Genomic DNA, 12000 nt, shown 5'->3' on the forward strand with positions numbered 1-12000 from the left:
CCCAGCTAGTTTTTTGTATTTTTCAGTAGAGACGGGGTTTCACCGTGTTAGCCAGGATGGTCTCGATCTCCTGACCTCGTGATCCGCCCATCTCGGCCTCCCAAAGTGCTGGGATTACAGGCTTGAGCCACCGCGCCCGGCCGAAGGGGGTCAAAGTTTTAACAAGCACCTTGTGACCCTGATGAAATAACACTGGCCAAGCTGTGCTCTTCTTCCTGTGCCCCCTCCACCCTTCAGCTTTGAGCCAAGGGATGCTGCCTCCCTGGCCACAACTGACTGAGTGAGGATTCCTGGTCCAAATTGGGTCAATCAGCTCTCTCTCTGAAATTTGGAGTTCAATCCAGGGACCCACAGGGTCTTTGAGGCCATTTGAATCCTCCACCTCACACTCTAAGAAACAGGAAAGACTGTTCAGTAGAGTGAGACAAAAGAGGGAAGTGGGAGGAAGCAGGACTGGGACAGTCCAGCAGGTGACCCTGGTTCCATAAGCTTCCTTTGCCGGGTCCCGGCCCCTCAATGCCCCCTTCCTGATGCCTGCAGGATACCATATTTGTATAACCCCTTTCTCTTTTTATGGTAATCAACTCAGATCATTGCTGTGTTTTTATTTTTTATTTTTGGAGTTGGGGTGGGGAGGACAGAGTACGGCTCTGTCGCCCAGGCTGGAGTGGAATGGTGCAATCTTGGCTCACTGCAACCTCTGCCTCCCAGGTTCAAGCAATTCTCCTGTCTCAGCCTCCTGAGAAGCTGGGATTACAGGCGTGCACCACCATGCCCAGCTAATTTTTGTAGTTTTAGTAGAGACAGGGTTTCGCCATGTTGTTCAGGTTGGTCTCGAACCTATGACCTCAGGTGATCCACCCTCCTTGGCCTCCCAAAGTTCTGGGATTACAGGCGTGAGCCACCACACCTGGCCAACTCAGATGATTTCTTTTTCTTTTTCTTTTTCTTTTTTTTTGAGATGGAGTTTACTTTTGTTCCCTAGGCTGAAGTGCAATGGCGCCATCTCAGCTCACTGCAGTCTCTGCCTCTCCCGTTCAAGTGATTCTCCTGCCTCAGCCTCCTGAGTAGCTGGGATTACAGGTGCCTACCGCCAGGCCCAGCTAATTTTTGTATTTTTAGTAGAGACGGAGCTTCACCATTTTGGCTAGGCTTGTCTAGAACTCCTGACCTCAGGTGATCCACCTGCCTTGGCCTCCCGAAGTGCTGGGATTACAGGCGTGAGCCACCACACCCAGCCTAACTCCTGGAAACTCGTTAAAATGCAGATTCCCAGGCCCTACACATGGAATCTGTTCTATCTGTGAAACCATCACCATAATTAAGACCATGAGAATTGGCCGGGTGCGGTGGCTCATGCCTGTAATCCCAGAACTTTGTTAAACTGAGGTGGGTGGATCGCCTGAGGTCAGGAGTTCAAGATCAGCCTGGTCAACATGGTGAGTCCCCGTCTCTATGAAAAATACAAAAATTAACCAAGTGTGTTGAGGCAGAAATTTAAAGAAAAATAAATGCTGCATTTATTCACTCCAAGGAAAGTAAGGGTTAAGTGAAAAACAGAAGTTTTTTTTTTTTTTTTTTTTGAGACGGAGTCTCGCTCTGTCCCTCGGGCTGGAGTGCAGTGGCCAGATCTCAGCTCACTGCAAGCTCCGCCTCCCGGGTTTACGCCATTCTCCTGCCTCAGCCTCCCGAGTAGCTGGGACTACAGGCGCCAGCCACCTCGCCCGGCTAGCTTTTTTGTATTTTTTAGTAGAGACGGGGTTTCACCGTGTTAGCCAGGATGGTCTCGAACTCCTGACCTCGTGATCCGCCCGTCTTGGCCTCCCAAAGTGCTGGGATTACAGGCTTGAGCCACCGCGCCCGGCCCCCGAAAAACAGAAGTTTTTCACTGCTGCAAGCAAGGCTCTAGACAGGTCGTGGTGACCTAGCCTGCAGAAATCATCTCCAGACACCCCCCGAGCAAGGTTAGAAGAAGAAAAACAAATTCTTTGACTGTCTCTCATGTACTGAACTATTAGTTATGACCATGTGTGCTAATGGTTGTATTTAGTAAGATTTGCAAAGTTCCTGTTGTTCTTTCGATGCAGCTGCTAGGCCACTAGCTATGCAAGGCCACAGGTTAGCCCCAGGTCAGCAGTTATGCTATGGATTACGTGACTTGTCATTGTGAAATTCACTGCCTTTGTTTTGCTCTTATATGCTAGCCTATATAAGCTAAAATCTGTTTTGTTCAATGCTCAGCTTTTTGGATGTGAATCCACTGAGCCGGTGCGCACCTTAATAACCATCCTCCTGTATTCAACCATATTGGTCTCTCCAGTCCTCTGTTTCTTGCAATAGTGGTGGTGGATGCCTGTAATCCCAGCTACTTGGGAGGCTGAAGCAGGAGAATCACTTGAACCTTGAACCCAGGAGGCAGAGGCTGCAGTGAGCCAATATCACGCCACTGCACTCCAGCACGGGCAACAGAGCAAGACATCGTCTCAAACAAAAACAAAAAAAAATGAGAGTTGTCATAAAAAGCTCCATCACTGCCGAGTTTCTCGGTGGCCCCTGTGTACAATCATCCCTCCTTCCCCATTCCCATGCCCTCTCCACGCCCTCCCGCCTCCACTCCAAGCTGTCACTGGTCTGCTTTCTGTCACTGTAGATTAACTGCATTTTCCAGAATTTTACATAAATGAAATCATGCAGCCTGTGCTCTTTCTCTGTCTGGTTTTTTTCTTTTTTTTTTTTTTTTTTTTTTTTTGAGACGGAGTCTTGCTCTGTCGCCCAGGCTGGAGTGCAGTGGCACGATCTCGGCTCACTGCAAGCTCTGCCTCCCGGGTTCACGCCATTCTCCTGGCTCAGCCTCCTGAGTAGCTGGGACTACAGGCGCCCGCCACCGCGCCCGGCTTATTTTTTGTATTTTTAGTAGAGACGGGGTTTCACTGTGGTCTCGATCTCCTGACCTTGTGATCCACCCGCCTCGGCCTCCCAAAGTGCTGGGATTACAGGCTTGAGCCACCGTGCCCGGCCTGGTTTTTTTCACTTAGCCTAAAAATTTTTTTTTTTTTGAGACAGTCTCGCTCAGTCGCCTGGGCTGGAGTGCAGTGGCATGATCTTGGCTCACTGCAAGCTCTGCCTCCCGGGTTCACGCCATTCTCCTGCCTCAGCCTCCCGAGTAGCTGGGACTACAGGCGCCGGCCACTATGCCCGGCTAATTTTTTTTGTATTTTTAGTAGAGACGGGGTTTCACCATGTTGGCCAGGATGGTCTCGATCTCCTGACCTCGTGATCCGCCCGTCTCAGCCTCCCAAACTGCTGGGATTAGAGGCTTGAGCCACCGCGTCCGGCCTTTGCTTGTTTTGCTTTGTTTGAAATAGAGTCTTGCTCTGTTACCCAGGCTGGGGTGCAGTGGCATGATCACAGTTTAATGCAGCCTTGACCTCCTGGGCTCAAACTAACTTCTCACCTCTCAGCCTCTGAGTAGCTGGGACCACAGGTGTGCACCACCACCCCTGGCTACTTTTTTGTATTTTTTTGTAGAGACAGCGTTTCGCCATGTTGCCCAGGCTGGTCTTGAACTCCTGGGCTCAAGCCATTCACCCGCCTCAGCCTCCCAAAGTGCTGGGATTACAGGTGTGAGCCGCCATGCCCAGCCTGTTTCTTTTCTTTTAGAGACAGCGTCTTGGCATTGTTGCCCAGGCTGGAGTGCAGTGGTGCCATCATAGCTCACTGCAGCCTTGAACTCCTGAGCTCAAGAGATTCTCCCCTCATGCCTCCTGAGTAGCTGGGATAATAGCTGTCCACTACCATGCCCAGCTAAGCTATCTGTATATTTTCTTTGATGAAGTGTCTACTCTATTTGAATTGTCTTCTTCTTACTAAGTGTTAAGAATTCTTTGTATTTGGTTGGTTAATTACTATTGGGTTAAAATAAAAGAATTATTTTCATATCTGGTTACAAGTTCTCTGTTAGATATATTTTTCACAAATATTTTCTTCCAGTCTGTTTGCCTTTCTATTTTTTTTCTTTCTTTCTTTCTTTCTTTTTTTTCTTTCTGAGACAGAGTCTCACTCTATTGGCCAGGCTGGAGTGCAGTGGCATGATCTTGGCTCACTGCAACCACTGCTTCCAAGGTTGAAGCAATTCTCCTGCCATAGACTCCCGAGTAGCTGGGATTACAGGTGTCTATCACCACGCCTGGCTAATTTTTAGTAGGGACAGGGTTTCACCATGTTGGTCAGGCTGGTCTCAAACTCCTGACCTCAGGTGATCACCTGCCTCGGCCTCCCAGGGATTACCTGGGATTACAGGTGTGAGCCACCGCGCCCGACCGCCTTTCTATTTTTCTAGCAAGCTCCACAGACAGTGGAGTCTGAGAATCTCTCTTCAATGACAAACAGTGCAAATTAAAACAACAAGGAGAGGGGTGGCCTATTGGACTAGCAAAGACAAAAAAGCGGGTCCAGAGGCATTAGTGGTGATAAGGGGTGGGGGCAGCATTCCTCAGACTCTGTTAGAAGGGGTGTAAATTGGTGCAAAAATCCCAGGAGGACAATTTGCTGATGGTGTCTCAAAAAATCTTTAGATGCAAGGTTCTTTGACTCAGTACGTTCAGTTCCGTTCCAGAAATTTTTCCTGAAAAAATAAGCAAGAACAGTAGGTTGTCTGTCCAGGATCTTCAGTCCTGGGGGTTGTGCTGAGGGGAGGGGCTGCAGACGTGCTTGGCTGGTCGTCCTTGGGATCCTAGTGCTCTGTCCCTGGGAGGCTCAGGGCCCTTTTGCCGTCAAGCATGGGTGGAAGGCTCAGAGGGCCTGGGAGGTCATTGGGGTTGGAATTCGATCCGTCCCCAGCGGAGTGGGTGGAGGAAGGTGTGTGCAGGTCTCACTCTATTGCGTCCAGAGTCCAGATCCACTGTGGCCCTGGCCTGGCCGTGAGAGGGCTCTGGGATTCAGGTTCTAACCAGCTACCACCAGTGCAAACTGGGAACTGGGGACAGGGCTGACACAGCTTCCTGGACCCTAAGAAGGGACACCCCTTTGCTCTTCAAGCACCAATCATTTCCCTGGGACTCAGGGAGCTGGGGCTTTGGCCAAGGTCTGGCCAGCTCTGGTGAGGATTGGTGTGAGAGGGGATCTGGGAGCCTGGAGACCTGCGTTCTAGATTACATCCTGCCCTGTTGTGCCACTTAGGGCAAGCCACCTCCCCTTCCTAGGCACCAGTTTCCCTAGCTGGGCAGTGAAGGAGGTAGATCAGAGACTCAGTTCCCTCTGGCCCCTCCAGGGGGATTGAAAGCACAGGTGCTAGAACTAGCCAGACCTGAGGCCTGATTCTAGCTCCTTCCCTTCCCCTCCCCTCCCCTCCCCTCCCCTCCCCTCCTCTCCTCTCCTCTCTTCTGATGGATTATTGCCCTGTCTCCCAGCTGGAGTGTAGTGGCTCTATCTCGGCTCACTGCAACCGCTGTCTCCTGGGTTCAAGCGATTCTCCTGCCTCAGCCTCCCGACTAGCTGGGATTACAGGCACCCACCACCATGCCCTGCTAATTTTTGTATTTTTAATACAGATGGGGCTTCGCCATGTTGGCCAGGCTGGTCTTGAACTCCTGACCTCAGATGATCCACCTGCCTCAGCCCCACAAAGTGCTGGGATTACGGGCGTGAGCCACCGCGCCTGGATACTTTTTTTTTTTCAGACAGAGTTTCACTCTTGTTGCCCAGGCTGGAGTGCAATGGTGAGACCTTGGCTCACTGCAACCTTCACCTACCGGTTTCAAGTGATTCTCCTTCCTCAGCCTCCTGAATAGCTGGGATTACAGGCGCACTCCACCACACCCGGCTACTTTTTGTATTTTTAGTAGAGACGGGGTTTTCACCATGTTGGTTAGGCTAGTCTCAAACTCTTGACCTCAGTGATCCACCCAGCTCAGCCTCCCAAAGTGCTGGGATTACAGGCATGAGCCACGGCACCCAGCCACCTCCATCACTCTCTGTGACTCAGTTTCTTTCTCAACTTAAAGCCCTGCCATGGCTCCTCACTGCACTTTTGGAAAAGGCTGTGTGTGATCTCTGTTCCTTCCTACCTCTCTGGTTCTAGTTCGTGCCACATTGCCCTCATCCATCAGACCCCAGCCACACTGGCCACACCGCCTTTCAATGCAGGGGGCCCTAAACTCCTCCAGTCCCAGCACGGTCGTGAATACTCTTGCCTCTGCCTTGCCTGTTTCTCCAACTCTCCCTGGAGAGCTCCTATTCATTCATCACAGCTCAGATGCAACTTCCTCAGGGCAACCCTCTGTGACTCTAGACACAATCACTTCTGTGGCTGACCCCTTCATAGCACAACTGCGATCACTAAACTATTATTATTAGAGACAGAGTCTCGCTCTGCCGTGCCCAGGTTGGAGTGCAGTGGCGGGATCTCGGCTCACTGCAACGTCCACCTCCTGGGTTCAAGTGATTTTCCTGCGTCAACCTCCCGAGTAGCTGGGATTACAGGTGCCCGCCACCACGCCCGGCTAATTTTTTGTATTTTTAGTAGAGATGGGGTTTCACCATGTTGGTCAGGCTGGTCTCAAATTCTTGACCTCAGGTGATCTGCCTGCTTTGGCCTCCTAAAGTGCTGGGATTACAGGCGTGGGCCACCGCAGCCGGCCTCATTAAACAATTTTATCTGCAAGATTGATGTCTTCTCCTCTGTGGCTCCCCGAGATCCCTGAGGGCAGGGCTGAGGCAGTCTTGTTTGGGGCTGTGTCTCTTACCCCTTGCACAGGATTGGCATAGAATAGTGCCTGTTTCAAGAAAAACCCTCTCAAACCACCACAATAGTCATCAACATAGAAGACTTCTGTGACCAAATGTCTGGGGGGTTTCCCCATGCACCAAGCATCAGACACTAGGTCGGTGTCCTCCAATCCCATTCACACACTGTCTACCTGGAGATAGCGTCAGATCCCACAGGTTGGAGGATCAGTCCCCAAGACTACCCACCACCCCCACTTCAGACACCAGCAGCAAGTTCAGGCCTCTGTAACTTCTGATTGACAGGCTTCAAGTTGGGGTTCCCGCGACTCCCTCTTTGGGTTTGATTACTTTGCGGGAGTGGCTCACGAACTCAGGGAAATGTGTTTAGCGGTTTATTATAAAGGATATTGCAAAGGATACAGATGAAGAGACGCACAGGGTAAGATACGGGGGAAGGAGCGTGGAGTTTCCATGTTCTCCCCTGGCAGCCGCCCTCCGGGGACCTCAGCATGGTCAGTTATGCGGAAGCTCTTAGAACCTGGTTCTCTCGAGTTTTTATGGAAGCTTCAGGATGCTGTCATTCCTTCCCCCAGGGTGTGAGGTGGGACCCTCTCACAGGAGGAGAGTCTTAAAATCCAAGGTCAGAAGGGGCAAAGTGGTTCATGCCTGAAATCCCAACACTTTGGGAGGCCAAGGCAGGAGGATCATTTGCCTCCAGGAGTTCAAGACCAGCCTGGGCAACTTAGTGAGACCTCATCTCTACAAAAAACAACAAATTAGCCAGGCATGGTGGAGTGTACCTGCAGTCCCAGCTCCTCAGGAGGCTGAAGTGGGGGGATCACTTGAGCCCAGGAGGTGGAGGCTGCAGTGAGCCTTGATTGCACCACTGCACTCCGGCCCGGGTGACAGAGTAAAATCCTGTCTAAAAAAGAAAGTTGGGGGGAAGATTAGATTAGAGGAGTCCTGGCTTAAGGCAGGTGAAAGGAAGGCAGGAAAAGGTTAGAGGGATTCTGTTTCTTGAGACCTCAAACACCTAACATTATAACAAAATAGTGCCCTAGTACTTTTGAAGAAGGTACCGCTGACAACATCTTTCATTCACTCTCAGATGTGCTTCCCCCACTTCCCATGTTACCATTTCTAAAATCAAGACATATTTTGTGATTGTTGTGACTAGGTGGCATCTGTGCCATCTGCCTCAATGCTTGCACGTGTGTATCAACACATGCAGCTTGAAAGGACACTGGGGACAGCAGTGGTGTGCTCTGAAGAAAGGCTGCATTTCCTGAGTTCTTGATGACACTGAGGACAAGATTGTCTGGAAAAGCACAGACTCAACAGCTCTGAACGAAAAATTGACCCGGGAAAGTCAGACTCTGCCTGTGGAGACGTGGAGTGTTAGGAACATCTTCGCTAAATTACCTTGATTGAACTTGATTGAAAATTCCTTTTTATGTATTTACTTAACCTTTTTTTTTTTTTTTAGGCTGGGCGCGGTGGCTCACGCCTGTATTCCCAGCACTTTCAAAGGCCAAGGTGGGTGGATCTCCTGAGGTCAGGAGTTTGAGACAAGCCTGGCCAACATGGCAAAACCCCACCTCTACTAAAAATTAGCTGGGCGTGGTAGCATATGCCTGTAATCCCAGCTACTCAAGAGGCTGGGGTATGAGAATCGCTTGAACCTGGGAGGTGGAGGTTGCAGTGAGCCGTGATCACACCACTGCACTCCAGTTTGGGCAACACAGTGAGACACCATCCCGAAAAATAATAATACAGCTACTAATTTTGTTTTTCTTGGCTGGAGTGCAGCGGCCCCATCATGGCCCACTGCAGCCTCTACCTCCCCGGGCTCAGGTGATCCTCCCACCTCAGCCTCCCAAGTAGATGGGACTACAGGCACATGCTACCATGCCCAGCTAATCTTTGTATTTTTTTAAAGACAAGGTTTTACCATGTTGCTTGGGCTGGTCTCAAACTCCTGGGCTCAAGTGATTCTCCCACCTCAGCTTCTCAAGTACCTTCGATCACTGACAGGAGCCATCTCATCCAGCAATTTCTTTTTTATGTATTCACAATGTATATTAGATGATAAAAACCTGTTTAAGTAAGTTTAAATACCTGTGTGTTTAAGTGCCTTACCTGTTTAAGTAAGTTTAAAAGAGGGCCTTCGATAAGTATAAAATAAACTTTGCTTGTTTTTTTTTTTGAGACGGAGTCTCATTCTGTCGCCCAGGCTAGAGTGCAGTGGCGATCTTGGCTCACTGCAAGCTCCGCCTCCTGGGTTCACACCATTTTCCTGCCTCAGCCTCCCGAATAGCTGGGACTACAGGCGCCTGCCACCATGCCTGGCTAATTTTTTGTATTTTTAGCAGAGACGGGGTTTCACTGTGTTAGCCAGGATGGTCTCGATCTCCTGACCTCGTGATCCGCCCACCTTGGCCTCCCAAAGTGCTGGGATTACAGGCGTGAGCCACCGTGCCCAGCCTTAAAAGGTTTTTTAAACTGATACCTAATATTTTACATATTTATGAGGTAGGTGTGATCTTTTGTTATAAGTGTAGAGTATGTAATGATCAGGTCAGGGTATTTGGGGTATCCATCACCTTGAGTATTTATCATTTCTATGTGTTGGGAACAATTTATGTCCTCTCTTCTAGCTATTTTGAAATATACGATACATTGTTGTTATCTGCAGTCACTCTACTCTGCTGTGAACAACAGAAGTTTTACATTTTATCTAACAACTACATGTGTATCTGTTTATGAAAGGGTGCTATATTGATTCAATACGATGAGATGATGTAGTTCCTGCCTTAAGCGGCTGTGGTGCAGATCAGGGCAGAGGCTCATGCAGGGCGCAGAGCTCTGGCCCGCGCATACCAGGTGGGATACATGAATGGGCGTCTTCCCAGCCAGCAGTTTCTGGAATCCGGGGCTTGAAGCCATGTGGCATGTTGTTCTCAGCATATCCTGTAGGTGGTGCTAGATAACCAAAGTCAGGCACAGCCCTGAGCACAGACAGCCCTGAGTTTCAGGCTCTGGGTGGGGACAGTGAGGCTGGAGGGAGATGCCTGGAAAGTTCTGGCCCTGGGGGGAGCAGGCTCTTCCTCCACCCCAGGGAGAGGCCGTGGCTGGTTCTCCCAGCCTGTCTAGCCCGGATATGGCTCTGGTGCAGGGAGAAAGTTGAGGAACAGAAGGCAGGGGCCCATTCTGCCTAGGCAAGCTGTGCGATTCTGGCCGCCTCCCTTTCTTGGCCTTAATCTCCCCGCTACGCAGTGGTGTCATAGGAGCCTGCTCAGCCTGGGCCCTGACAGTCAAGGCTCTGAGGGGGCCAGACAGCCTAGACCTGCCCTGCCCAAGAGGCAGCCAGGAGCCCTGGGACAGCCCTCTCCCTATCAGACTGTGCCACCTCCCCTGAGATCATGACATTCCCTTACTCCCTAGATGGGGAAACTGAAGCCCAAAAGGATTAAGTGACTTTCCAAAGGCTATACAACTGAGAGGTTAGAGCCAGGGGTGAAAGCTGGAACTCCTAGCTCCTTCTGCCACGTCCTTGGGTCAGAAGCAGGTGCAAGGCAGGGTAGGAGAGAATTCTCCCCTGAAGAAAATGAGCTGAGAGAAATTCCTTGTTAAGATGAGGGGGTAATCATACATGCCTAATTTATCTTCCTACTAAAACCATGAAAAATATTTTTATTTATTTAATATTTATTTATTTATCACCCAGGCTGGAGTGCAGTGGTGCAATCTCAGCTCACCACAACTTCCTGGGTTCCAGCGATTCTCCTGCTTCAGCCTCCCAAATAGCTGAGATTACAGGCACCTGCCACCATGCCTGGCTAATTTCTGTATTTTCAGTAGAGACGGGGTTTCACAGTGTTGGCCAGGCTGGTCTCAAACTCCTGACCTCAAATAATCCTCCTGCCTCAGCCTCCCAAAGTGCTGGGATTACGGGCATGAGCCACCATGCCTGGCCAAGATTTTTTTTGTTTTTTTAATATACTAATAATGTTTATTGAGGGAATCAGGATAAAACTAAAATAACAGACTAAAAGTATGTAAGAGAGGGGGTAATTGAAGTGAAAGCATTTTTTTTTTTTTAGGTGGACAGGAAGTAGAATTTATTGGTGAGTATTAAGAGGGGGCAGCACAGTGGAAGCCCTCATGAGTGCAGGGCCTGCCACTTGTCCAGAGGGCCACGACTGGGAATGTACTTGACCCATCTGGGATGAGCCGCTTCTCAGCCACCATGTCTTCAAATTCATTGGCATTGAACTTGGTGAAGCCCCACTTCTTTGAGATGTGGATCTTCTGGCGGCTGGGGAGCTTGAACTTGGCCCTGCACAGGGCCTCAATCGCATGCTCCTTGTTCTGCAGCTTGGTGCGGATGGACGTAACTTGGCCAATGTGAACCCTGGCCACAGTGCTCTGGGGCTTTCCAATGGCACCTCGCATGCCTGTTTGGAGCCTACACTGGGGTAGTACAAGGTCAGAAACATGAACATCCATCTGAAAGGACTGCCTCCAAGGTCCCTTAGAGCAACCCACACAACAAACAGGCTGCATCACTACCAGGGAAGCTGCTGTTTGCAGCCATTGCACACTGGGCCCCCATAAGGAAAGGAACTCAGTCGGCTTAATTGGCTGCAGGAGGCCAAGATTTTTTAATTTAATTTTATTTTTTCTCACTCTGTCACCCAGGCTGGAGTCCAGTGGCACAATCTTGGCTTACTGCAACCTCTGCCTCCTGGGTTCAAGCAATTCTCCTGCCACAGCCTCCCAAGTAGCTGGTATTACGGGTGCCTGCCACAATGCCTGGCTAATTTTTTAAAGTTTATTTTATTTTTATTTTTAGTAGAGACGGGGTTTCACCATGTCGACCAGGCTGGTTTCAAACTCCTGACCTCAAGAGATCTGCCCGCCTCAGCCTTCCAAAGTGCTAGGATTACAGGTGTGAGCCACCGCGCCCAGCTGTGGCCAAGATTTTTTTTAAAGTCAGGCTATGTGTGGTAGCGCATGCCTGTAATCCCAGCATTTTGGAAGGCGGAGGTGGGAGGATCACTTGAGCCCAGGAGTTTGAGACCAGCTTAAGCAACAAAGCAAGACCCTATCTCTACAAACAAGCAAACAAAAACTAGCCAGGTGTGGTGGCGCCCCTGTAGTCCTAGTTACTCTGGAGGCTGAGGCAGGAGAATTGCCCAGGAGGTCGAGGCTGTGGTGAGCTGTCATCACGCCACTGCACTCCATCCTGGGTGACCTTGTTTCAGAATAAAT

The 12000-nt window shown here is 50.1% G+C and overlaps 1 non-coding gene and 1 pseudogene across 1 annotated transcript; both read right to left on the reverse strand.

The window, feature by feature from the left end:
* Nucleotides 1-10888: 10888 nt before the first annotated feature.
* LOC111545814 lies at nt 10889-11235 on the reverse strand (annotated as a pseudogene).
* A 7-nt stretch (nt 11236-11242) lies between these two features.
* Nucleotides 11243-11376, reverse strand: LOC111545986. Its single transcript, XR_002732603.1, has one exon. It is a non-coding gene; the product is annotated as a small nucleolar RNA SNORA70 (small nucleolar RNA).
* Nucleotides 11377-12000: the final 624 nt, after the last annotated feature.

The sequence above is a fragment of the Piliocolobus tephrosceles genome, chromosome 14 (genome assembly GCF_002776525.5).
Source record: "Piliocolobus tephrosceles isolate RC106 chromosome 14, ASM277652v3, whole genome shotgun sequence".
Classification (NCBI taxonomy): domain Eukaryota; kingdom Metazoa; phylum Chordata; class Mammalia; order Primates; family Cercopithecidae; genus Piliocolobus; species Piliocolobus tephrosceles.